Source organism: Cervus canadensis, chromosome 11, assembly GCF_019320065.1.
Source record: "Cervus canadensis isolate Bull #8, Minnesota chromosome 11, ASM1932006v1, whole genome shotgun sequence".
In the NCBI taxonomy this organism is placed as follows: domain Eukaryota; kingdom Metazoa; phylum Chordata; class Mammalia; order Artiodactyla; family Cervidae; genus Cervus; species Cervus canadensis.
Window position 1 is genome coordinate 57,539,503 of NC_057396.1, and position 25,390 is coordinate 57,564,892.

Consider the following 25,390-nt stretch of genomic DNA (forward strand, 5'->3'; position numbering starts at 1 on the left):
CACATGCATCATAGCCAAAACACCAAAACATTAAAAAAAAAATGGGAGCGATATTGTAACAAATTCAATAAAGATTTGAATTTATAAAAACAAACAAAAAAAACAAGGCTGGTTTCTTTCTGGTCCTCTAAAAGAACAAAGCAGGAGAGGCTTCTGTAATCTTCCTCTCCGCTGACGTCCATTTAGGCACTGTGAGAGGAGAAAAGACATGAAACACCTTCCTGTAGCTGAACAGCCAAGGACTGCCTGGCCCCTGAAGTCAGCAAGCAGACCAGGAACGGCCCTTGATGGAACTTCTGTCAGCCCTGCAACATCCAGTAAGTACATGTTTATTGAGCAACTACTACGTGCCAAGTGCTGGCTAAAGCACAGCCACTGCCAGCCCCAAAAGTGCTTTGTGCAGATGAGAAAAGGTTGCCCTTTCTGGCAGATACAGCCCCGTCAGCACACAGTTTGGCAAGCGAGAAGACTCTTTGTGTCAAGTAAAAAAGTGCCCCTTCATTCGAGTGGACGCAGCCCATGCTGGCCTCATGCCTTGGCAGGCAGAGTGAGTGGCTTTAGGCCCTGCAGACCTCCCTCATCCGGGCAGCCTCGCCATGTATATGTGCCCCACGAGGCGCAGCATCCCCAAAGTCGTGCATTTCTCTTAAAGATAAATGTGCTCTGTTGAAGGGCTTCTCTTTTATTCTCTCCTTTCAGACATGGGAAAATATCCTTTCTTTTATGAAATGATGCTAATAGTAGATGGCAGTTGTTTGTTTTATCTCTTTTGTGAACTGTTCTTAGCAAAGTAAAGTTGGCAACTTTATGTCAGTACTTTTGTTTTGGACATTTTTCTGGTCTGTAAAAAATTCAAAACTTTAAGAATCATTGTGGGAGGTGTTGTGTGGTGAGAAGCCCTTCTGTTCAAGGAAAAGAAAAGCCCTGCAAGACCCCACAACCTGGGCAGGTACTCTGTTGCCATCAGGGTCTCTGAGCTTCAGCGGTCTGCATGACATTACATTTCAGAATCACTGGGTTGCTATGGTTATCACCAGATCTCTGTAATTACCTTGGAAGTTGCTGTCTTTGAGACTTATGAGGTCCGTGCCATGCAGATATTCAAAAAAGAAAGGTTTTTGTGTCTGAGAAGTGTGCATGCTGACAATAAATGGCATTGCTCAAACACAGCTGCACACACACACACACGTGAAAATACTCATACGCACAGGAGAATCATCGTCTCTTGCGTGCTTTGGTGGTTAGATTGTGGACTTCACATGAGGTTCACACAGTTATAGGAAGGCAGGTCTTGGCTTGGCTCCAGTGATAAATCTGGACTTACTCTCTTGGCCAGGATTCTCTGGCTCCAAACAAAAAACTGGTCTCACTTAAACTAGAGTGTATTGGCTCACCTCATTGAGAAATGAGTGTTTGTGTCAGGTACGGCTTGATCCAGGGACTCAGGATCAGGATTTGCCAGGTGGTTCAGTGGTAAAGAATCCACCTGCCAATAGAGGAGACACAGGAGACGCAGGTTCGATCACTGGGTCAAGGAGATCCCCTAGAGGAGGAAATGGCGACCCACTCCAGTATTCTTGCCTGGAAAATCCCATGGGCAGAGGAGCCTGGTGGGCTACAGTTCGTGGGGTTGCAGAAGAGTTGGACACGACTGAGCGACTGAGCTCATGGCACTCCACCCCTAGGCAATCTGCTTGCTCTCCTGAGTTCCCCTGTGAAGGCCTCACCACGTGGTCAGCTTGCTGCCAAATTTCAAGCCTTGGATTGACCAGGAAAAAAAGAGAGCTTATCTCCTCAACAGTTCAAACAAACAAAAGGTCTGCACCTTGGTCTCAGCCTGAATTAGATCATAACATAAGCCCATCTCTGAACCTATCACTGTGACCGGGGACATGCCCAAAGCTGAAGCAGTACTGCGGGGAAGCATACGTTTCTAGAACCGGGATCCCCAACCTCCAGGCCACAGACCAGTACCTCCTGTCAGATCAGCGGCGGCATTAGATTAGAAATAAAGTACACAATAAATGTAATGTGCTTGACTCATCCCCAAACCATCCCCCACCCTCTAATCTGTGGAAAAATCACCTTCCATGAAACCAGTCCCTGATGCCAAAAGGGCTGCGGACTTCTGCTCTAGAACAAAGTCAGGGTCAAGGGACGCAGCCAGCCAAACTTACTTTCTCTCCCCAAAGGAGAGGGATCTAAGAAGTTAGTGGTGAGACATCACCTGGGCTGCTTATTCTCCTTTTGCCTCCCCTCACCCCCGCATCTCTTCTCCCCACTACCCTTGCTCAACCTGATCCACACTCTGCGTTCTGAGATGCTGTCGCTGCAAGGCTTCCTCCCAGGCCCCTTGCCTCTGACCATTGATTGGATCAGACAAACCAGAAGCACAGCAGGTCTGCGGGTGGGGGGAAAAGAGGTGGGTGTTTCTTCCCTGCCCGCTCACTGCTCTACTACCTCCCACGGCCCCATCTCACAGCTCACACCACCTCCTATCTCCCTGCCCCTCCAGCCTTTGAGGCAGTAACAGCTTCCTGCTGCTGTGATCTTGATACCTCAATGCCCCTTGTCTGTTCCCCTGACGCTGCCCACATATCTGCACATTGTCCCTTAAAATCTTTTAATCTAAACCAGGAGTCAGTGAACTTTGGCCCACAAGCCAATAACCACCCCCTCGCTTTTTGTAAAGACAGTTTTACTGGCCCACGGTCACACCTACCGCCCATCCTTTAGGTGTTGTCTGTGGCCAGTTGTGACAGAGACTGTAGGCGGCCTGAAAAGCCCAAAATACTTACTTTCTGGCCCGTCACAGAAAAAAATCGCTGACCCCTGGATAAACCAGCTCTGATGGATTCTGCTTCCTGCTGGGACCCTTTCTATTTTATCTCCTCATAAAATTTAAGAAGAGAATGCTACTTTTACTATAAGATTTGTACCTAACTTTTGAGAAGAAACTAATATAGATCAATACTGCTGGTTCAAGGGGAAACCACACAGGGGATAGAAAGGTGTAGTGATCCTTTTTTTAAAAACTTACTTGGTTATGCAGGGTTTTAGTTGCAGTGATCCAGTTCTCTGACCAGGGATGGAATCCAGGCCCCAGGCCCTGGGAGCACTAGCGAAGTCCTTATAATGATCTTTTTATACAGTGAACCCTGCTCTCTCCCAGCCCTTGAACTGAGGGGTGTCAGGGCAGAGAATGCCCCCCCGTCCTGCACCCCTAGCCACTGCTCACTCAGACAGCACACCTGGGTGCTCCAACTTCATCAGAGAATGCCAGTGAACGGGAAAATCAATATGTAAAGAACCAAACCGAAGTGCCAGATGAAAAAGATGAACATTGCTAGGTTTAGAAAATAAAAATGTTCTAAACAGATAAACAGTAAGCAAAGTGCTTTGATTTGTACTGTTTTCCAGTCCATAAAACCCTAATATCCGCCGACGTTTCATTAAGAGCTTCCATGCCTACTGCGGCTTGAACAGATTGCGGCAAACATGTCATTCGAGCCGCAGACCCAATCTTTTGCAATGTTTTACATGGGTGCTAAATGGGGGAGAAGTCTGATCTGTCATAAACAGAACTCTACTTTAGGGGAAAAGTAAATGCTGGAGTTAAATGAACAATATCTATCATTTTGCAATGTGATTTTTCCAGTCAATCAAAAAAAAAAAAAAAGGTAGGCAACGAACATTTTATTGGAGAAACAAAAAATGGCAATGAACACACGCAACCAGATCCTCCTTCAGCTTTCAGAAACAGGGAGGATTTGTGATTTGAATAATTTCCAGTGAAATAAATATTCAATTTATGTTGGAAATGGTTCATTTGGTCTTTTAGCCTTTTGCAATCCCCAAACCTAATAATAGTCCAGTTTATGAAATCCCCTACTAATATAGCAACGCCCTTTCATCTATTGTTACACTCACTCCTGAAGTGGCCCCACTGCTAGCTTTCTGAACCATCAGCCAAGGTGCTACACAGAGCTCTTTTCCTTGATGATTTCCATTTTGTGACTGCAAGAAAGAGGAAAAAAATCCTAAACAATAAATTAGCAACCCTGAAGTGGATTTTGGGCTGTGAAGCTGAGAAGACTTGGACCGATTATTAAATCCCTCCCTGATCCTCAGTTTCTTTATTTGTAAAATGGGACCAACACTCCCTCCCTACCCCCACCACCCAGATTCTTGTACCTTCATCCATTCCCATTCGTTGAATATTTACTAAGCACCTTTTATGTGTCAGGAGGGTGCTGGGTGAAGAGGAAGATGCGGTCCCTGGAAGGTGCCTCTTGAAGTTCACATACCGAGGAAAGAACTCCCAGTGTGTTGTGGTAAGCTCTAGGACAGCAATAGCAACAGTTCTTTGAAAGCACCCAGGAGGTCCGGGTGGCCAAAAAGAGCCAAGAGGAAGGGATGGCTAAATGTATTCTGAAGAATGAGTCAGAGGGGAGGGGTACAATGGAGGATGTCATCACAAGGGAGAAGAGACTTCTCAGGATCACTGACAACGTTTCCGCATGGCCACAGCCCAGGCTTTAAGGTGGGAAGGCAAGAGCGCTGGGAAGCAGGGAGAACTAAGCAAAACCCACATTCTAAGGACCTCCCGGCTTTGCTGAGGATTCAGACTTTTCCCTTGAAGGCGGTGGGGAGCCCACTGCAGGGTTTCTGCTGGGGGACGTGGCCTGATTCTACGTGTTTCAGGAAGACCATCCTCACCACCACTAGCAAGCAGGTGGAGCAGGAGTCAGAGGGGAGACGGAGGCAGGGAGGCCCTTCATCAGGGAGAGGAGCAGTGGCTGAAGTGGGATAGAGGTGGTGGGGACGCAAGAGAAGAGGCAGATGTGAGAAGTGTGAAGTTGATGGGACCGCTTGATAGACTGCGGAGAAAAGGAAAGGAAAATGTCAGGGAGGACTCGGAGGTTCCAGCTTGGACAAGAGAGCCGATGCTGGTTGTATTCACTGAAAGACAGCGCATGTAAAGCTGGTGCTCGGCACAAGGCAAGATAAATGGTAGGTGCTCAGTAAGTGTGCCTCAAAGCAGAAACTTTATTCTCCTAGCTTCATTCCCCCTTCTCTTCTGTCACCCCACCCCCTCAATGCACACACACACACACACGCACACTGCCCCCACCCACTCTAGCTCATCCTGCACATCACTGCCTGGTAAATCTTCTTAAAACACCAATTTGCCTGTCAGATTTAAATGGCTCATTTAAATGGCTCAGGATTTCCCCAGGCACCACTCAAAGCCCCCCCTGCTCAGCTTCCTAATCCAGCTCCCCTATCAAGCCAGCCCTGTTTCCTCTCTGCCTCAGTCCAGCCGCCCCGACAGCAGCCCCATGACCTGCCGGCCTCCAGGCCTTTATTCAGGCCGTGCTCCGCTCCCGGAGTACTGGCCTTTCCTTCATCCTGCCACTGGAAATTAAAATCAGAGAGTCACAGTGGAGACCGTGATAAAAGAAAGCAATTCCCTCTGTACCCCTGTTACTTCTGTTAATTCAACACAGGCTTAATTCTTTGACATCTAGGCAACACAGAGAGTGTATGGCTGAGGAAGTTTCAAGAGAAGAGACACAAGACGTAAGTTTATCCAGATTATAGATAAACCGGCTAATAAAATGTCTTGTTACATCCTTCTAGCACATTCCAGACTCTCCGAGTCCTTTTGATTTTGAAATGCATTTTTAAACCATGAGTGGATTATGACTGTCAAGGAAAAAAAAAAAGCAGTTTTCTTTCAGGCTTTAAGCTATAAAAACTGCTATTCCCGTTCTCTCTCCAAATGAGCCCACTTTAGGATGTCCTGCTGGGAAATGAAGGCAATTGCATGATGCTTAGGAATTACCAAAGATTTACTTGAAAGTGCTACCGCACACTCGGTAGGAAATAAGCCTAAATGAAAAGGAAAACAATTAGCCCAAATGTGCCAACTTCAACAGTGTTGATTGGTCGGTTGGTTGATTTTGAAAGCCCATTTTTATTTCTGGAATCAAAAGTTGCAAAAACAAACAACAAACAACAAAAACTCCAGTTGTGACCGTCCATGGATGAGAAGCCCCTGGGGCAAGCACAGGCAGGGTTACTTTGAAGGCCACCCACATTTGGGTCTGAGCTCCTCCCAGGGGCCAAGGAAGCTACAGGGCCACCTGGAACGACAGAGACTTCTGTCCTGTTGTCTGTCCAGCAGGCTTCCCCACCGGAATGTGACAGTCCTCCTGCCCCAATCCAGCCTCACTCCCTTTCCAGCCCCTAAGGCAGTGTTTCTCAAACAGTGCTTTAAGAACCAACTGCAGTTGCATCCAAATCACCTGGACTCTTGAAACATGCAGGTGGCTGATCCCTATACCCCCTTCCTGAGACCACATCCCTCAAAGTGGGTTCATTCATCAACACCACCAGTACAGTCAGATTAGCAAGGCTTCTCTTCCCTCCCAGTCCATTAGCATTTTCCTTCCATTGTTCTCCTTAGCCTGCTAAAAGTCCCTGGTCTATTGTTCAGTTCTAAAGTTTCCTGTAATTCCATTCTGTTGTCCCAGTAAGTTCACTCCCCACCCACCTGAATAACTTTATCATATCTCTTCTATTCTCTTCTAACTACAATTTCCTGATTACCAATCCCATCACCTTGTAGCATTTGACTTTTCTCCTAATCTCTGAAAATTTAGAGGCTGTCCACTGAGAATTCCTTGCTCCTTGGAGGAAAAGCTATTTCAAACCTAGACAGCAAGTTAAAAATCAGAAACATCACTTTTCTGACAAAGGTCCATATAGTCAAAGCTCTGGTTTTTTCAGTAGTCAGGTATAGATGTGAGACTTGGACCATAAAGAAGGCTGAGCACCGAAGAATTGATGCTTCTGAACTGTGGTGCTGGAGAAGACACTTGAGAGTCCCTTGAACTGTAAGGAGATCCAACCAGTCAATCCTAAAGGAAATCAACCCTGATTGGAAGGACTGATGCTAAAGCTGAAGCTACAATACTTTGGCTACCTGATGTGAAGAGCCAACTCATTGGAAAAGACCCGATGCTGGGAAAGATTGAGGGCAGGAGAAGAAGGGGGGACAGAGGAGGAGGTGGCTGGATGGCATCACTGACTCAATGGACTTGAATCTGAGCAAACTCCAGAAGATACTGAAGGACAGGGAAGCCTGGTGTGCCGCAGTCTATGGGGTCACAAAGAATTGGACACGACTGAGTGACTGAACAACAATGAGAATTGCCTCCTCCTCTAGACTTCAACCCCCTGCCCCCACCCACCCTCACACACCTTTCTCCACTGGACCCATCCCTCACCTTGACCTGGATCCCGGATCCCACCTCACCCTCCTCAGAACTTCTGCAGTGCCGTATGCCTCCTCTCTCCTATATGTTCAGTCTTGTCCTCTCAACCCAACCCTTTCCTCTGGCTCTTTTTTCCTTCCATTGTAGAGTATCACTGGAATGGGGAATTCTCTCCAATATCCTAGGAGGAGAAGTATGCATCAGTAGGACATATTTTAAACTCAGTTACTGCAACTGAATGTTAACTTGTTATCTATAAATACTTACTAGAATGAAGAATATGTTTCAGAACAGTTTTTAAGCCTTTTGATTATAGAAAATTTCAAATATATTAAAAAACAGAGAAGCTATACAGGGTCACAAGTCAGAAATGACTGAGCCAGCATGCAAGGGCAACTTATACACACACACACACACACACACATATATATATATATTTCAGGTTACAGCATTATGATTTGACATCTATATGCACTACAGAGTGATCACCATGACAAGTCTATCTGCCATCTGTCACCATACAATTGGCCCACCTCACCCATTTCACAGCCTCCCCCCACAACCAACTTTTCCCCTTGTATCCACTAATCTGTTCTCTGTGTCCAAGTTTGTTTTTATTTTCATTTTGTTCATTCATTTTTTTAGATCCCACATCTGAGTGAAAACATAAGGTATCTATCTTTGCTTTATTTCACTTAGCATAATACCCTCAAGGTCCATCCATACTGTTGCAAATGGCAGGATTTCATTCTTTTTTATGGCTAAGTAACATTCCATTGTGTCTGTGCATGTGTGTGTGTGTGTGTGGTAGAGACTATCAGAAACACTCTGCCTTGTCTCATTTCCTCTTCCAACTACCAACCTTTCTATCTCTTACCCATCCATAGCCAAAGTTCTCCAGAAAGCAGTCCTCTATGCCTTCTTAATTTCTTCAGTTTCTACCCACTCTTAACCCATTTAGGTCTGGTCTGGCTTCTACACCTGTAGCTCCTAGAAATAATAATGACTACCAAATCTAGCAGACTTTTTTTTTCAATTCCATCTTCTTCTAGTATAAAATTTAGTAGCTTGAAACAAGAATTAATTTTTTTTTCTTTTTTTTTTTTAAGAATTAATTTTTTCTGTCTTGTGATTTTACTAATTGACTGGGATAAGCTGGGCAGGTCTTACTTGGGTTGTCTCAAAGGGCTGGTGTCATCTTGACACTAAGGTGCTCATTCCTTACATGTTAGGTACCCAGGTTGGAACAGCTGCCACAACCAGGAGGTGGCCAGGCATCATCTCTCTCTCTCTCTCTCCATGTGGAATCCACATAGTCAGTTTAGCCTTCTTCACAACATGATGGTCTAAGGGTAAACAGACTTTTTACATGGTAGCTGGCATCCCTCTGAGCATGCACTTTAAGAGACCCAGATTGATGCTGCAAGCTTCATATGACCTATCCTCAAAAGTTACAAATTCTATCAGTTGAACAAACCCAGGTCTCATTCAGTATAGGAGGGTCCTACATGAAGTGTGAATTTCAGGAGGCATAATTCATTTGGGGGCCATCTTTGGAGACCAACTCTCCTACTTGACTTTCGACAACTATCAGAGGGACTTCCCTGGTGGTCCAGTGGCTAAGACTCTGCATTCCTAATGCAGGGGGTCTGGGTTCGGTTCCTGGTCAGGGAACTAGATCTCACATGGCACAACTAAAGACCCAGAATGCTGCATCAAAGATTGAAGATCACGTTTGTAGCAACTAATGCCTGGCACAACCAAATAAATAAATTTTTAAAATTATCAAAGCCCTTGTGAACATCCACTTTTTGAAACACTGTCTCCTTGTTCCCATAACAAACCATTTTTCTGTTCTCTTTCTACTTCTCTGACAAGAGAGAGGGGTTTGTAGGTCTCCTCTGCCTCAGTCCTCCAGGCTGGGCTCTAAGTCTCCTCTCTCCTATATTTCTTCTCTCCTACATCTCTTTAATCTCTTCTCAAATTAAATTAAGTCATTTAATTCAGACCTACTATTTCAATTAATTCCTAAAATACATAAGACTAAAATATTAATCATTCCAGCCCAAACTTGTCCTCTGAACAGCATACCCCACCTCTCAAAACCTCCCCTTGAAGATACCAAAGGTACCCAATTTAGCATGTCTAATCTGAACTTAAAATGGACCACTGCCCTCAAACGGGGCCTCTCCCAGAATTCTCCAGCTTCCTGGAGGATGACTCACCTGGCACACAGTGGAGCTGCCCTAGTTGTCTCAGTTGTGACATCCTAAAGGGATTGATAACCAGCCAGTCTCAGACACATGAGCAAGTCAAAATGAGGAGGACGACTCAGCCAACCACAGCTGGCAGAAGCAAGACCAGTAGAGAGCAGCAAGCCAGCCCAGAACGGCTGAACTCCTGTGAACTGGCACAATAAACAAATGTTTACTTTTGTATGCCACTGAGATTTTGTGCTTTTCTCACTACATAGCATTATTTTGTCAATGGATATCCAATACACTACAGTTTAAACACTCAACAATTGAAGAAAGGTGCAATGTCATGCAACCTTTAAGAATGCTGTGTAGCGCCAGTCAGGACGGCTGCTATCCAAAAGTCTACAAGCAATAAATGCTGGAGAGGGTGTGGAGAAAAGGGAACCCTCTTACACTGTTGGTGGGAATGCAAACTAGTACAGCCACTATGGAGAACAGTGTGGAGATTTCTTAAAAAACTGGAAATAGAACTGCCATGTGACCCAGCAATCCCACTTCTGGGCATACACACCGAGGAAACCAGATCTGAAAGAGACACGTGCACCCCAATGTTCATCGCAGCACTGTTTATAATAGCCAGGACATGGAAGCAACCTAGATGCCCATCAGCAGACGAATGGATAAGGAAGCTGTGGTACATATACACCATGGAATATTACTCAGCCATTAAAAAGAATTCATTTGAATCAGTTCTAATGAGATGGATGAAACTGGAGCCCCTTATACAGAGTGAAGTAAGCCAGAAAGATAAAGAACATTACAGCATACTAACACATATATATGGAATTTAGAAAGATGGTAACGATAACCCTATATGCAAAACAGAAAAAGAGACACAGATGTACAGAACAGATTTTTGGACTCTGTGGGAGAAGGCGAGGGTGGGATGTTTTGAGAGAACAGCATGTATATTATCGATAGTGAAACAGATCACCAGCCCAGGTTGAATGCATGAGACAAGTGCTCTGGGCCTGGTGCACCGGGAAGACCCAGAGGAATCGGGTGGAGAGGGAGGTGGGAGGGGGGATCGGGATGGGGAATACATGTAACTCCATGGCTGATTCATGTCAATGTATGACAAAACCCACTGTAATGTTGTGAAGTAATTAGCCTCCAACTAATAAAAATAAATGAATATATAAAAAGGATGCTGTGTAGATGTACAGTCATCCCTCAGCATCAGTGAGGGGATTGGTTCCCAAATCCCCAGGTATATAATAATCAGAGAATACTCAAGTCCTTTGTATAAAACAGAGTGTTGTTGTTGTTTAGTTGCTTAGTTGTGTCTGACTCCTTTGTGACCTCATGGACTGTAGCCCGCCAGGCTCCTTCTGTCCATGGGATTTCCCAGGCAAGAATACTGGAGTGGGTTTCCATTTCTTTCTCCAGAGATCTTCCCGACCCAGGGTTCAAACCCATGTCTCCTGCATTGGCAGGCAGATTCTTTACCACTGCACCACCACGGAAGCCCCATAAAATGGAGTAGTATTTACATATAATCTATGCATATCCTCCTGTGTAATTTAAATCATCTCTAGGTTACTTATTGAAGAAGGAAATGGCAACCCACTCCAGTATTCTTGCCTGGAGAATCCCAAGGACGGCGGAGCCTGGTGGGCTGCCATCTATGGGGTTGTACAGAGTCGGACACAACTGAAGCGACTTAGCAGCAGCAGCAGTAGGTTACTTATAATAAGTAATACAATGAAAATGTTATATAGATAGTTGCTGGCACATGGCTAATTCAAGTTTTGCATTCTGGAACTTTTTGAGAAAAAATGTTTAAGTATTTTTCAATCTATTGGTTGAATTCGTTGGACACAGAACCTACAGATCGGAAGGGCTGACTGTAAACAGACTTGAAGTGTTCACAACAAACTGATAAACTGCAGAAGGAGGAGAAGATTGAAAAACAATGTGTATAATATGATACCATTTTCATAAAACATGCATTTCTATACTTGCATATGAAAACATCAGGTCTAATACACAACAAGATGCCGACATGGTTATCTCTTTGTGGCAAGACTTGCTGTAAAGTCTTTGACCGTGTGGATCACAATAAACTGTGGAAAATTCTGAAAGAGATGGGAATACCAGACCACCTGACCTGCCTCTTGAGAAACCTGTATGCAGGTCAGGAAGCAACAGTTAGAACTGGACATGGAACAACAGACTGGTTCCAAATAGGAAAAGGAGTACGTCAAGGCTGTATATTGTCACCCTGCTTATTTAACTTCTATGCAGAGTACATCATGAGAAACGCTGGGCTGGAAGAAGCAGAAGCTAGAATCAAGATTGCTGGGAGAAATATCAATAACGTCAGATATGCAGATGACACCACCCTTATGGCAGAAAGTGAAGAGGAACTAAAAAGCCTCTTGATGAAAGTGAAAGAGGAGAGTGAAACAGTTGGCTTAAAGCCCAACATTCAGAAAACTAAGATCATGGCATCTCGTCCCATCACTTCATGGGAAATAGATGGGGAAACAGTGGAAACAGTGTCAGACTTTATTTTTTTGGGTTCCAAAATCACTGCAGATGGTGATTGCAGCCATGAAATTAAAAGACGCTTACTCCTTGGAAGGAAAGTTGTGACCAACCTAGATAGCATATTAAAAAGCGGACACATTACTTTGCCAACAAAGGTCCGTCTAGTCAAGGTTATGGTTTTTCCAGTGGTCATGTATGGATGTGAGAGTTGGACTGTGAAGAAAGTTGAGGGCAGAAGAATTGATGCTTTTGAACTGTGGTGTTGGAAAGTCCCTTGGACTGCAAGGAGATCCAACCAGTCCATCCTAAAGGAGATCAGTCCTGGGTGTTCATTGGAAGGACTGGTGCTGAAGCTGAAACTCCAATACTTTGGCCACCTGATGCGGAGAGTTGATTCATTGGAAAAGACCCTGATGCTGGGAGGGATTGAGGGCAGGAGGAGAAGGGGACGACAGAGGATGAGACGGCTGGATGGCATCACCGACTCGATGGGCATGAGTTTGAGTGGACTCCGGGAGTTGGTGATGGACAGGGAGGCCTCGCGTGCTGCGATTCATGGGGTCGCAAAGAGTCGGACATGACTGAGCAACTGAACTAAACTGAACTGAAGTTTCATTTTATGTCACTCATATAATGTTCAAAAGGGAGAAAAAGTCTTTGCTGTATAGTACATTTGGTTTGGTTATCCTTTGGCTTGTTGGTAAAAATCCTGAAAGTTTTTTGATTACGTTTTGCACAGGAGGGCGCCAGAAGTTATTCTTGCAGCATCCTGTGCAGGCCGTGTGGACACTGCACCTCTTCCAGGACTCACTAAGTATTGCAAGTATAAGAAGACACCTGTCTAATTTCTACTGGCATACCTGAGAAGAGAAGTTCACACCAGTGGTCTTCCCAGCCCACCATTAGAGTCAGGGAAGCCTTATAAGTCCCTGCCTCAGAGACAGGGGTTGGGGAAACTGGGAGCAGAGTAGAACACCTCTAGAAACTTCCTGCCTGTGGGGCTTAGTTAAATGCCTTGGGCAAACAAAGGAAATCTTCCTCTAAGTTCTTCCTAACGGGGAGTCAAATGTCATACATTCAGAATAAGAAATTCAATGCCCCAGGGCAGGCCAAGGATACCTAAGGTGCTAATCCTCCCAAAGGCTGAAAGGACTTTCTTTCTTTTTCTTTCTTTAAGCTTCCTTCCTTCCGTGCCCCATTTCCTCTCCCTCCCAATCACTTGGAGAGTTCCTTCTGTATTTTCTTTCTTTCCTTATCTAATATTTGGGAGTTAGGCCTTCATTTAAAATAATTACTAGTTTATAGCAGATCTATCCCTATACTTTCCTGGACAATCCTTAATTTGCAGTAAACCCCAATCTATTTTTTTCCTGCCACTATTTCTGTTGCTAAAACCCTCCAGCTAGAGCTGATGAAAATTGCACATCAGGCTGATGAACTCTACAGCAGTCATATATAATCCGACTTCAGCTGACTGTGCTTATACACTGAATTTCCTTTCCTCATTCCTACTTATTTCTTGTTCCCTAATGCGAGTTTAATCTTAACCTTTTCCATTCTTGTCATGCCCCAGCACCTCACACTCCATGGAGACCCTGACTCCTAACACGTGAGGTCCAATAACTGCCCTTCCTCCTCCTCCAAATGTTATCATTTGATTTCTTGTTATCAACATCCCCCCAACCCCAACCCAGCCCCAGCAGCTCCCTTCAAAGCTCTTTGAAGGGTGGTCTCAGCCCACCTGGTTAGTCTCTAAGACAGTGGTTCTGTAAGTGAGGGTTCAGAAGAGCATGTTGGGTCCACAAGGCACTCCAGGTGATCCACGAATCTTTTGAAATGAATGCAGAATTTTGTCTTTTAGCCAGTTTTTAGTTGAGAGTCTCTAAATTTCATCTACTTTCCACAGGACTCTGCCAACCTAGGACTTTTTACCACTCACTTCCTCTTTCTTGCTTTTTTTAGGCTCTTACCTTTTTGACTGGGGTCCTCTTTGTCTACACACAACTTGGCTGTACCATGAAATAGAATTACCAGGTGTATTAGTCTATGCTGGCTGCCACAGCAGACTACCACAGGCTGGGTGGCCTCAATGACAGAAATTAACTTTCTCATGGTTCTGGATGCAAGAAGTCCAAGATCAGAGTGCCAGGATGGTTAGTTTCTGGTGAGCACTCTCTTCTTGGCTTGCAGATGGCCACTCTCTCACTATATCCTAGCGTGGCCTTTTCAAGGGGTGGGCATACAGGGGTGGCGGTAGGGAAGTTCTCTTTTCTTTTTATTATTATGCTACCAGTCCTACTGAAATAAGGCCCCACCCTTCAAACCTCATTTAATCTTAATGACCTCCTAAAGATCCTGTCTTCAAATATAGTCACACTGGAAGTTAGGACATCAACATATGATTTACAGGGTGTTGGGGGGATGGCACATGGTTCAGTCCATAGCACCAAGGATAAAAATAACTTGATTTAAGATATCAAAGTTGTGATCTTTGTTACACTGGCAACAGCTTTCTAACTTATCTTTCTGCTTTTTAACCTGCCCTTCACGCTGTAGCCAAGCACACCTTGCAAAATCACCATGTTGGGATAAATTTCCTCACTTCTGACGCATTTTGCTATGTGGAGAAGCAGCCACTAGGTAACACTCCGAGCCTCCACTCTCTGCTGCCCCCCAAAGAGCCCCACATCAGTGATCCAGGACCTTCCTCTCCTCTGCTTCTTGGCAATGAGCTGCCCACACAGAGCATTCTTTCTGCTCTGATCCTGTGTATGCAGAGTCTTCGAGGGACTCCCTGGTGTGTGAGCACTTCCTTTCCCTTCTTCTCAAGGTTTTCTCTCTGCCATTACTACCTATTGTTCTTGCATGTTGTATACTTTTTCAACTAGAGCCTTTACATTTTTGTCATACTTGTTTTAAATGGCCTATCAATCATTTCACAATCTGCATCATATCTATACCCAGTTCTGATCCTTGCTGTGCCTCTTCAGACTATTTGTTCTTCCCTTTTATCATGTCTTGTGCTTTTCCGTTGAAAGGCAGACATGAACTATTAGGTAATAGGAACTAAGGCAAATAACCATTTAGCGAAGTTTTATGTAAATCCAACCAGAAGTTGGGTTGTGTTTCACATTTGCTATAACCATAAGGAAACCAGGGGCTTCAAATTTCTCTAGAGTTCTTTTTTAAAAATCTCCTCTGTTGTCTTTGGGTTTCCCTAAGAACTCCTTCTTAAAAAGAGTCTGAGCCTTACAGTTCTTTCAGCAGTAATTCACTTATACAGGAGCCCTGTCAATGTGGTGGCAAAGAGTGGGGGAAGGGAAGCATTCTATAAACTTAACAATTAAATTTCAGTCTTCCTGTGGGCTTGCATCCTTTAACAAATGTTTCTTTGCTATCCCTTCCCTCTTAGGTGATACAGAAAAGCTAGAGGGGCTGGAGACAGGAAAATGCTCTTTCCCCAAGAATCTAAAAAAGAGCAGATACATGTATATGTATAACTGATTCATTTTGCTGTATAGCAGAAACTAACGCAACATTTTAAATCAAATATATTCCAGTATTTTTTTTTTAAATGCTCTTTCCCAAGATGAGATAAGGCTCTGAAAAGTTTTTTTCACTGGGGAGTAGTCAATCCTGTGTAATGGAGAATATTCTGGGCATATTTCAAAATGGTTACTTTCCTTGTCTACCTGCTGAGACAGAAGATGATTTTTTTCTTGGCACTTAACTGCCTGGTATGGTTCTTGGAGGTAAAACCACAAAACATCTGCCCCCTGCTCTCAGGATAACTGCCCCCAGGGGAGTCCCACTCTCCTGTTAGTCCACACACAGCCTCAGCAATTTATCTTCATGACTATTCTACTGTTCCTACCAGGTTCTGGTTCTGGCGGCTTCTGCTCAGGTAAGCTGATCTTGACCTTGAATATCTGCAGCCACTTGTCTCTCCAGATTCATGGTGGTGGTTTGCTCTGAAACCTCAGTTTTCTGGTGAGTCCAAGAAAAGTCCCTGCTTTTCAACTTTTTTCTTGTTGTAAGGTCAGGAGTGACAACTTCCAAGCTCTTTTATTTTTGGATCTGAAACTGAGAGTCCCAAGGCAAGCTAACTTTTTTGATTGCCTGAAGTTAGTCTTTTCTTTAGTTAGTTTTGCTTTGACTATGAAACCCAACAGTTGGTAGTTAACCAGCCCATCCACTCCAAGAACATACTTTATGTTACTTGAATCCATTTAAATTTATTGAGACATTTTATGGGCCAGAAGATGTACTATCTTGGCAAATTTTGTGAATTTGAGAATAATGTATATTCTACTATTGTTGGGTAGAATTTTCTGAAATGTCAATCAGCTCAAGCATAGTTAGGGCTATTCAAGTCCACTATTTGCTGATTTTCTGCCTACTTGTTCCATCAGTTATTAAGAGAGCATTTTTAAAAATTTCTGTAATTGTGTATTTGTTTCTCTTTGCAATGTTTTTTTTTGCTTCATTTATTTTGCAGTTTTGCCATTAGGTACATAGACATTTAGGATTGTTATGCTCTCTTGATTAATTGATCCTTATGTGATTATGATAAGACTTCCTTTTTCTTAGCAATGTTCTTTGTTCTGAAATGTACTTTGTCTGATACAAATATAGTCGTCACTCCAACTTTCCTTTGATTAGTGTCAGTATGTTATTTTTTCCCATCTTTCTACTGTTTAGCCCATTTGTCCTTATCAGTTCAGCTCAGTTCAGTTCAGTCACTCAGTCGTGTCTGACTTTGCGACCCCATGAACTGCAGCACACCAGGCTTCCCTGTCCATCACCAACTCCCGGAGCTTACCCAAACTCACATCCATTGAGTTGGTGATGCCATCCAACCATCTAATCCTCTGTTGTCCCCTCTCTTCCTGCCCTCAATCTTTCCCTGCATCAGGGTCTTTTCAATACTTAGGGTGTATTTTCTGTAGCAGCACAACTATATATCACTATTTTACACAACTTGACAGCCTCTGACTTTTAGACTGGGGTGTTCATATGATTACCATTAATGTGATCATTAACATGACTAGATTTGATTCTATCATTTTGCTATTTATTTTCTAATTTTATCTCATCTTTTCTAGGTCCCTCCCCCCCCTTTTCTCTTTGTCTACTTGCTTTGGGATTTTTTTTTCAATGTTGCTTGCATTTTATACACATATATATATATGTATATATCCTCTATACACACACACACACACACACACACACACACACACACACACATATGGGCTTCCCTGGTGGCTCAGTTGGTAAAGAATCTGCCTGCAATGCAGGAGCTCCAAGTTTGATCCCTGGGTTGGGAAGATTACCTGGAGAAGGAAATGGCAACAAATCATATCTCTCTCTTCTGCTTTAGGGTTAATTGAGTACTTTTTATAATTCCATTCTGTGACCATTGTTCCAGACCATTGTTAGACCATAGCTCTAACTCTTTGCTTTCATAATTTTGCATAAATGCTTTAAAGTTGAAAGCCCCACTCCAGTACTCTTGCCTGGAAAATCCCATGGATGGAGGAGCCTGGTAGGCTGCAGTCCATGGGGTCGCGAAGACTGAGCGACCTCACTTTCACTTTTCACTTTCATGCATTGGAGAAGGAAATGGCAACCCACTCCAGTGTTCTTGCCTGGAGAATCCCAGGGACGGCGGAGACTGGTGGGCTGCCATCTCTGGGGTCGTACAGAGTCAGACACGACTGACGTGACTTAGTAGCAGCAGGGTTGAAAGCACATTTTTTCACACTATCAATGGACGTTTACAGAGCTGATTGCTAAAGAACATTCACAGGACCCCAAATGACAATGTTCATAAAAACCTACAGGAAAAGGATGCAATATACAACATTAAAGACATGCATCAACAACCAAAGGCTATCTCACAGGAATGGGTCTGGAAAAGTCAGAAATAATCGCCTATTGTCCCCCTTTCTGTAAAAGTCATAGCCAAATTCAATTAATCTATTGGGCCAGGAACCACTGTTGTAGGTACAGAATACCTCAGAACAAAGGAGCCCCAAAGAGCACCCTGCTTGGTCATGTAAGCGTATTCTTGCTCCATAAAAGCAAAGTCCTCCAGAAATCTCAAAAACAATGCTGACAAGCTGCAAAAATTCCCCTCCAAATTCCTCAGACACTGGGTTTCAAGATAACGTGATGAATGGGTATGTTTCATGTCTTCACTAGGAGTCAGGGCTGTGCTGAATATTTAGCAAAACTGCTCAGGTTAGTTCCTAAGTGAAAAGTAAAAGTGTTAGTCGCTCAGTCGTGGCAACTGTTTGTGGTCCCATGCACTACTGCCTTCAAAGTTCCTCTGGAATTCTCCAGGCAAGAATACTGGAGTGGGTAGCTATTCTCTTCTCCAGGGGATCTTCCCGACCTAGGGATCGAAACGGGTCTCCTGCATTGCAGGCAGATTCTTTACCATCTGAGCCACCGGGCCTTCACTAAGAGTCAGTCATATGCCGAAAACTTAGCAAAACCAGAGTCATATAATAGGCCACTTGAAATTGTCCCAGGTATCACTGATTCTCTGTTTTTTAAATTCATGTTTCTCTGTGTGTTTCCTTTAGGATAGTTTCTATTGCTATGCCTTCAAGTGCATTAATATTTTCTAATGCTTTTGTGATACTGTGATTTGTTTTATGAAATGCATGTTCAGTCTTTGTCTCCTTCTTGACATGGAGCTAAAACCCCTTGGATTTTCCTAAATGGTAAGAGTAATAAAGGTGTCCTTTGTTATTTGTAACAAGTTGCTTTCACCTACCTCGAGTTTAATTTAATAAGATGATTTTGTAAAGTGCCAAAGGATGGGGGAACTAGCCGTGAGATTATAGGATTGGAACTCTCAGCCATATCCCCCAACTTCCAGACTCCAAGGAGGTGAAAGGGGCTGGTACATGAGTGAATCACTAATGGCCAATGATTTAATCAACCATGCCTATATAATGAAACCTCCATAAGCCCCAAAAGGAAAGGGTTTGGTGAGCTACAAGGACCTAACAGAAACAGAAGAGATTAAGAAGAGGTGGCAAGAATAAACAGCAGAACTATATAAAAAAAGTCTTAATGACCCAGATAACCACAATGATGTGGTCACTCACAGAGAGCCAGACATCCGAAGTCAAGTGTGCCTTAGGAAGCATTACTAAAAACAAAGCTAGTGGAGGTGACAGAATTCCAGTTGAGCTATTTCAAATCCTAAAAGATGATGCTGTGAAAGTGCTGCATTTAATATGCCAGCAAATTTGGAAAACTCAGCAACGGCCACAGGACCGGAAAAGACCAGTTGTCATTCCAGTCCCAAAGAAAGGCAATGCCAAAGGAAGTTCAAACTACTTTTGAACATTCATTTCACATGCTAGCAAGGTAATGCTCAAAAGCCTTCCAGCTAGGTTTCAACAGTACATGAACTGAGAAGTTCCAGGTGTACAAGCTGGATTTAGAAAAGGCGGAGGAATCAGACATCAAATTGCCAACATCTGCTGAATCATAGAGAAAGCAAGGGAATTCCAGAAAAACATCTACTTCTGCTTCACTGACTATGCTAAAGCCTTTGACAGTGTGGATCACAACAAAAACTAGAAAATTCATAAAGAGATGGGAATACCAGACCACCTTATCTGCCTTCTGAGAAACCTGTAAGCAGGTCAAGAAGCAACAGTTAGAAATAGACATGGAACAATGGACTGGTTCAAAATTGGAAAAGGAGTACGTCAAGGCTATATACTGTCACTGTGCTTATTTAACTTATATGCAGAGTTCATCATGAGAAATACTAGGTTGGATGAGTCAAAAGCTGGAATCAAGATTGCCAGGAGAAATATCAATAACCTCAGATATGCAGATGATAACACTAAAGACAGAAAGCAAAGAGGAACATCAAGAGCCTCTTGATGAAAGTGAAAGAGGAGAGCGGAAAAGCTGGCTAAAACCTTAACATTCAAAAAACTAAGATTATGGCCTCTGGTCCCATCACTTCATGGCAAATAGATGGGGAAAAAGTAGAAACAGTGACAGATTTTTATTTTCTTGGGCTCCAAAATCACTGTAGATAGTGACTGCAGCCACAAAAATTAAAAGACGCTTGGTCCTTGGAAGAAAATCTAATACAAACTTGGACAACATATTGAAGGCAGAGACATCATTTGCCGACAAAGGTCTGCATGTCAAAGCTATGGCTTTTCAAATAGTCATGTACGGATATGAGAGTTGGACCATAAAGGAGGCTGAGTGCTGAAGAATTGATGCTTTCAAACTGTGGTGCTGGAGAAGACTCTTGAGAGTCCTTTGAAATGAAAGGAGATCGTAAAGGAAATCAGTCCTGGGTATAACTGGAAGGACTGATGCTGAAGCTGAAAAACTCCAATACTTTGGCCACCTGATGCGAAGAACTCACTGGAAAAGACCCTGATGCTGGGAAATATTGAAGGCGGGAGGAGAAGGGGATAACAGAGGATGAGATGATTGGATGGCATCACCGACTTGATGGACATGAGTTGAGCAAGCTCCGGGAGTTGGTGATGGACAGGGAGGCCTGGAGTGCTGCACTGCATGGGGTCACAAAGAGTCGGACACGACCTAGTGACTGAACAACAACAAAGACACAGAAGTCCTCAGAGAATGGTAAGTCCAGAGGACTCATGGAAACTCCATGTCCATTCCCACATACCTTGCTCTACGCCTCTCTTCCATCAGACCGTCCTTGAGTTATACCCTTTTATAATCAAGTACATAAAATGTTTTCCAGAGTTCTGTGAAAAATTCTAGGAAATTAATTGGATCAAGGAGGGGACTCAATCTATAGACAGTAGTCAGAAGCACATGTAACAACTTGGACTTGTAACCAACATCTGAAATTGGTGGGGAGAGTCATGTAAGATTGTACCCTTAACCTGTGCAATCTGACATCTCTGGGTAGATATGTTAGAACTGAGTGAGACTGTAGGACCCTGGTGGTGCTGCAGAATTCCTTGGGAAAACCCCAGACACATGGTGGTCAGAAGTGTCAAAGTCTACAAAATATAGTAGTATTTAGAGAGTACTGTATGTAATGTAAACAAAGGCAATAGTTTTTCTTTATAACCATGAAGTGTATTTTTCATCTTAGGTATAATTTTTAACCTCCAGATTTTCAATTTGAGTCATTTTTATATCTTCATTGTCTCTTCTGAATCGTTTAGACATACTGAATACAATTATAATAACTTTCAATGTTCTTCCCTCTTCACTCTAACATCCGTGTCTATTCTGGGCCAGTTTTATTTGATTGATTATTCTCTTCATTACGGGTCATGTTTCCCTGCCTTCTTGTATCTGACTGGATGCTAGTAACTCTGTTTTATCTTGCTGGGTGCTGGATATTTTTTGCATTCCTCTAAGGTTTTTCTTGAGCTTTTTACCTGGGATGAAGTTCAATTACTTGGAAATAGTTTGATTTTTTTTTTTCAAGTCTTGCTTTTGTGCTCATCACACACTTTCTGGAGTAGTGCTCTGTCTGCGGCTAATTATTCCCCACCACTGAATCAAGACCTGCCTGAGTACACATTCTACCAGTGCCCCAGGAACTGTCCTTCCAGTCCAGCTGCTGGGAACAGGCATCATTCCTGACTCTCACGATTCCTTCTCACCCTTTCAGGTGGTTCACTCCTCAGGCTCACGGATGCACTGATCAGTCCTCTACTGAATACTCAAGGGGACCCTCTGCTGATCTTTGGGGTCTCTCTCTGAGCAGCTGTCTGCTGTCTGGTTCTGTCTCCTAAGAAATGTGGCTGATTTGGTCCCTGGACACTCACCTTTCTCTTTTCAACTCAGGGCATCTGCCAGGTTTCATCTTAGTTTCTCCTCTCTGAATTGTACCCTGGAAAATATGTGAAGAAAAGCAAACTGGGACCATGGTAGGAGTCACCTTACTTATTTCTAGTGTCCTTCATTGCTGGTGACCAGTGCCTTGGAAACTGTTGTTTCATATATTTTGTCTGTTTTTTTGTTTACCTGTTTGAAATGGAAGTGTAAATCCAGCCCCTTCTCTCATCCACCTTGACCAGAAGTAGAGACTGGTAGTTATTATTATTCTACTATTTATTCAAAATACCTTTTGGGCACCTACATGCACCAGGTACTTCCCTAGGTGCTGGGTATATGATGAACCAACGATAATGGTCCCCAGACTCAAGGTGAATCTGTCTTATGGGGATCAACTTGTGGGGAACGGCAGTAAATGTGCTGGTCCCTGGGCTTAGCACATAAACATGAATCATATGTGGTCCTTCCTCTCAAGGAATTCAGAATTAGAGAAGACAAAAAGACAAATTTCTTAACCCAAAGCAGACTGTGAAAAGTGTTATGTGTGAGAGACAAAGGCTCTGGGCATATTTAGGAAGAAGTAATAAGTTCTGACTAGAGGTATAAGGGAAAATCTCAAGGGAAATGTGACATTTGAGTTGAGCCTTGAAGAATGTGTGCAATTTTGAGCAGAGAAGTAGAAAAAGGTAGAATGCTCAAGGTGCTTTTAAACCTGAAAGCAGTTAATCGTGATTACTCCTAGCAGACACAGCCATCGACTTGCTCTTCCCTGCCAACGGAACTCTAACCACGTGATTCACAGGAAGCTACATATCTTCCATCCCCAGGAAGTGAATCGTGATTTGCCTAAATCGGCCCTGGAAATTCCAGTCCCCTTGCCTGTCACTGGATCCGGCATAGGCCTGTGACACAATTCTGGCCAATGAGATGTGAAGGGATGTCTGCTGGAAGATTCTTCTTCCCGATAAAGAGAGGAAACACTTTTTTCCCCATGCCTCTCAGAGAAAAAAACAAAACAGAAAACTGGTTCCTTACTGATATCATCAAGCCACTTGAATGAAACACTCTGAAACTGATCTAACATAAGACTTCTTGTTCCATAGATGACAAGGTTTTCCTATTGTTTCAGTAACTTCTGGCTGGATTTTGTTGTTTTGATGACATTATTCGCAGCCAGAAATAGCAGATCAGCACACCAGCTCACCTTTTTGAAATTTGCTTTTCCTTTCCTCTGGTACAATGTGCTGTTAAATGTCATTCCCCTTGCTTCTGGTTCCTTTGCCTCATCAAGAATAAAGATTAAAAATGACAGCATACTTAGCCAAACATGCACATAGGAAGAAAGAGAAGGCAATTTTTAAGATGAAAGAAAGCAATTACACAGTGAAATACTTTGACCATTTAATATCATCACTTACTCCTGACCCTCTGGTTGAGAGGACTTAACTCTCGTAGGATAGTAGAGGGATGAAAATATAAAAGAAGAGAATGCAGGGGACTTCCCTGCTGGTCCTCTGGTTAAGAATCTGTCTTGCAATGCAGGGGACCATGGGTTCAATCCCTGCTCGGGGAACTAAGATCCCACAAGCTGTGAAGAACTAAGCCTGTGTGCCCCAACTACTGAACCAATATGCCACAACTAGAGAGTCTGTGCACTGGAGCAAAAAATCCCCCATGATGCAACTAAGACCCTATGCAGCCAAATAAATAAATAATAAATGGATACCAAACAGAGAGAGAGAATGTAGGCAAGCTCAGGGGAGATGATGTAAACTTCCCACTGCATAGCAGTGTTGGAATTCTTTTGCAATTCCCCTGGGAGCCAAGACTACCTCTGGAACAATCTAATTGTTGGAAACTACTAGTGTCTGGCAGGAAACCAACTAGAATCGGGGCAAAGGATGTGCAATTCTCAATCCCTGGGGTCAGGGCCTATTGCTGGCAATGCTGCAAATAAGTAAAGACTGTCTCCAGTCTCCACCCACTTTCTCATTTCCTCCTTCCTTACCGTGGTGTTGGAGAAGACTCTTGAGAGGCCCTTGGACAGCAAGGAGATCCAACCAGTCCATCCTAAAGGAGATCAGTCCTGGGTGTTCATTGGAAGGACTGATGTTGAAGCTGAAACTCCAATAGTTTGGCCACCTGATGTGAAGAACTGACTCATTTGAAAAGACCCTGATGCTGGGAAAGATTGAAGGCAGGAGGAGAAGTGGATGACAGAGGATGAGATGGTTGAATGGCATCACCAACTCAATGAACATGAGTTTGAGTAAACTCTGGGAGTTGGTGATGGACAGGGAGGCCTGGTGTGCTACAGTCCATGGGGTCTCAAAGAGTCGGACACGACTGAGTGACTGAACTCCACTGAACTATCCTTCTCTTTCTCTAGTTCTGATCTTTTTCTGTGCTTCCTCCCACTCCTCCTCTTGGTCTGCCTCCACCCACCGCTACCCCCACCCCCCCACTCCCCACTCAACAAATCTCATCTTGCCTGTCCCAAGAGCACAGAAGGTACTAAGTTACCTGCCTCAGAGGCCATGCCTTTTCATTGGGAGCTCTTACAAACCCGAAGTAAGGCTTCTCTATTGTTTGAAATCCTAACCTCTGGACAGGCAGTGGGGGACTCACTACTCAAGCATAGCACTTCCTGTCTCATGCAAAGGCAGTGCTGGTGGCGTGAAGCACCAAGTAATATGTCCCACTGACAGGTCTCACTTCCAGCTGATGGGAGGTACAGGATCACAGGGACATCTCCTCAAGTTCTGCTGCTATCAATTCACACAAGACCTTATCCTCTCATATATTCAGACCCCTGCTGTCTGGCTTATCCCTCTCACCTTCTGTCTCTGTTTAAATGTCCCTTCTTCCAGAAGGCCTTCCCTAATCCATCCCCTCCACCATAGTCCATGATACCGAGTGCCTACTTTCCTAATTGTCATGCTGATTTGTAATCTGTGGCTACCCACTATTTCAGTACCCAGCCTAGGCCTGACTGCTCAGTATATTGAATGAATGAGTGAGTGAGTGAATGGATATTTGTTCACATACACTACAGCTCTACAGAAACCATGACTATCATGTTCCCCTTTTGTATCCTCAGCAGCCAGTCCAGTGCTCAGGTCATGGAGGGCACACAATCATTATTCACTAATCGATTGAAAGAAGCCTTCAAAAGATGGGTACTTGGATCTATACTGCTGTTGATAATGTCCTGACATCCTTATTGCAAGAGCAAGAAACACAGCCCAGTGGATTCTGGAGAATCAGGGATGGGGGACAGAGCAAGATGGTAGAAAAGCTCTGGGAGTACAGTTGTCAGGGGTGGGGGTGGTGGGAATGGGAGGGGTCCTCTTCAACCACAAGTAAGTTTAGTTTCCTAGGGATTCTTAACCTGAGGCCCACGAGTGGGGCTTCCAAAGAGCCATGCATCCTCTGTCACTTTAATCAAACATTCAAGCCAGCAACTCTAGGTACATTTTTCTGTAAGAAGGTCCACAGTTTCCAATGAGCTTCAAAAGGCTGTGACACATGAAG

The 25,390-nt window shown here is 43.8% G+C and overlaps 1 long non-coding RNA gene across 2 annotated transcripts; it reads right to left on the reverse strand.

Annotated features, from left to right (window-relative positions):
• On the reverse strand, positions 1-23,424 carry LOC122449574. Of its 2 annotated transcripts, none has more exons than XR_006271974.1 (3): positions 21,847-23,424; positions 7,325-7,464; positions 1-1,486 (listed from the first exon to the last, which is right to left on the reverse strand). It is a non-coding gene; the product is annotated as an uncharacterized LOC122449574 (long non-coding RNA). The 2 variants fall into 2 exon arrangements; XR_006271973.1 differs by lacking the exon at positions 21,847-23,424 and adding an exon at positions 9,509-9,888.
• Between the last annotated feature and the right edge of the window lie 1,966 nt (positions 23,425-25,390).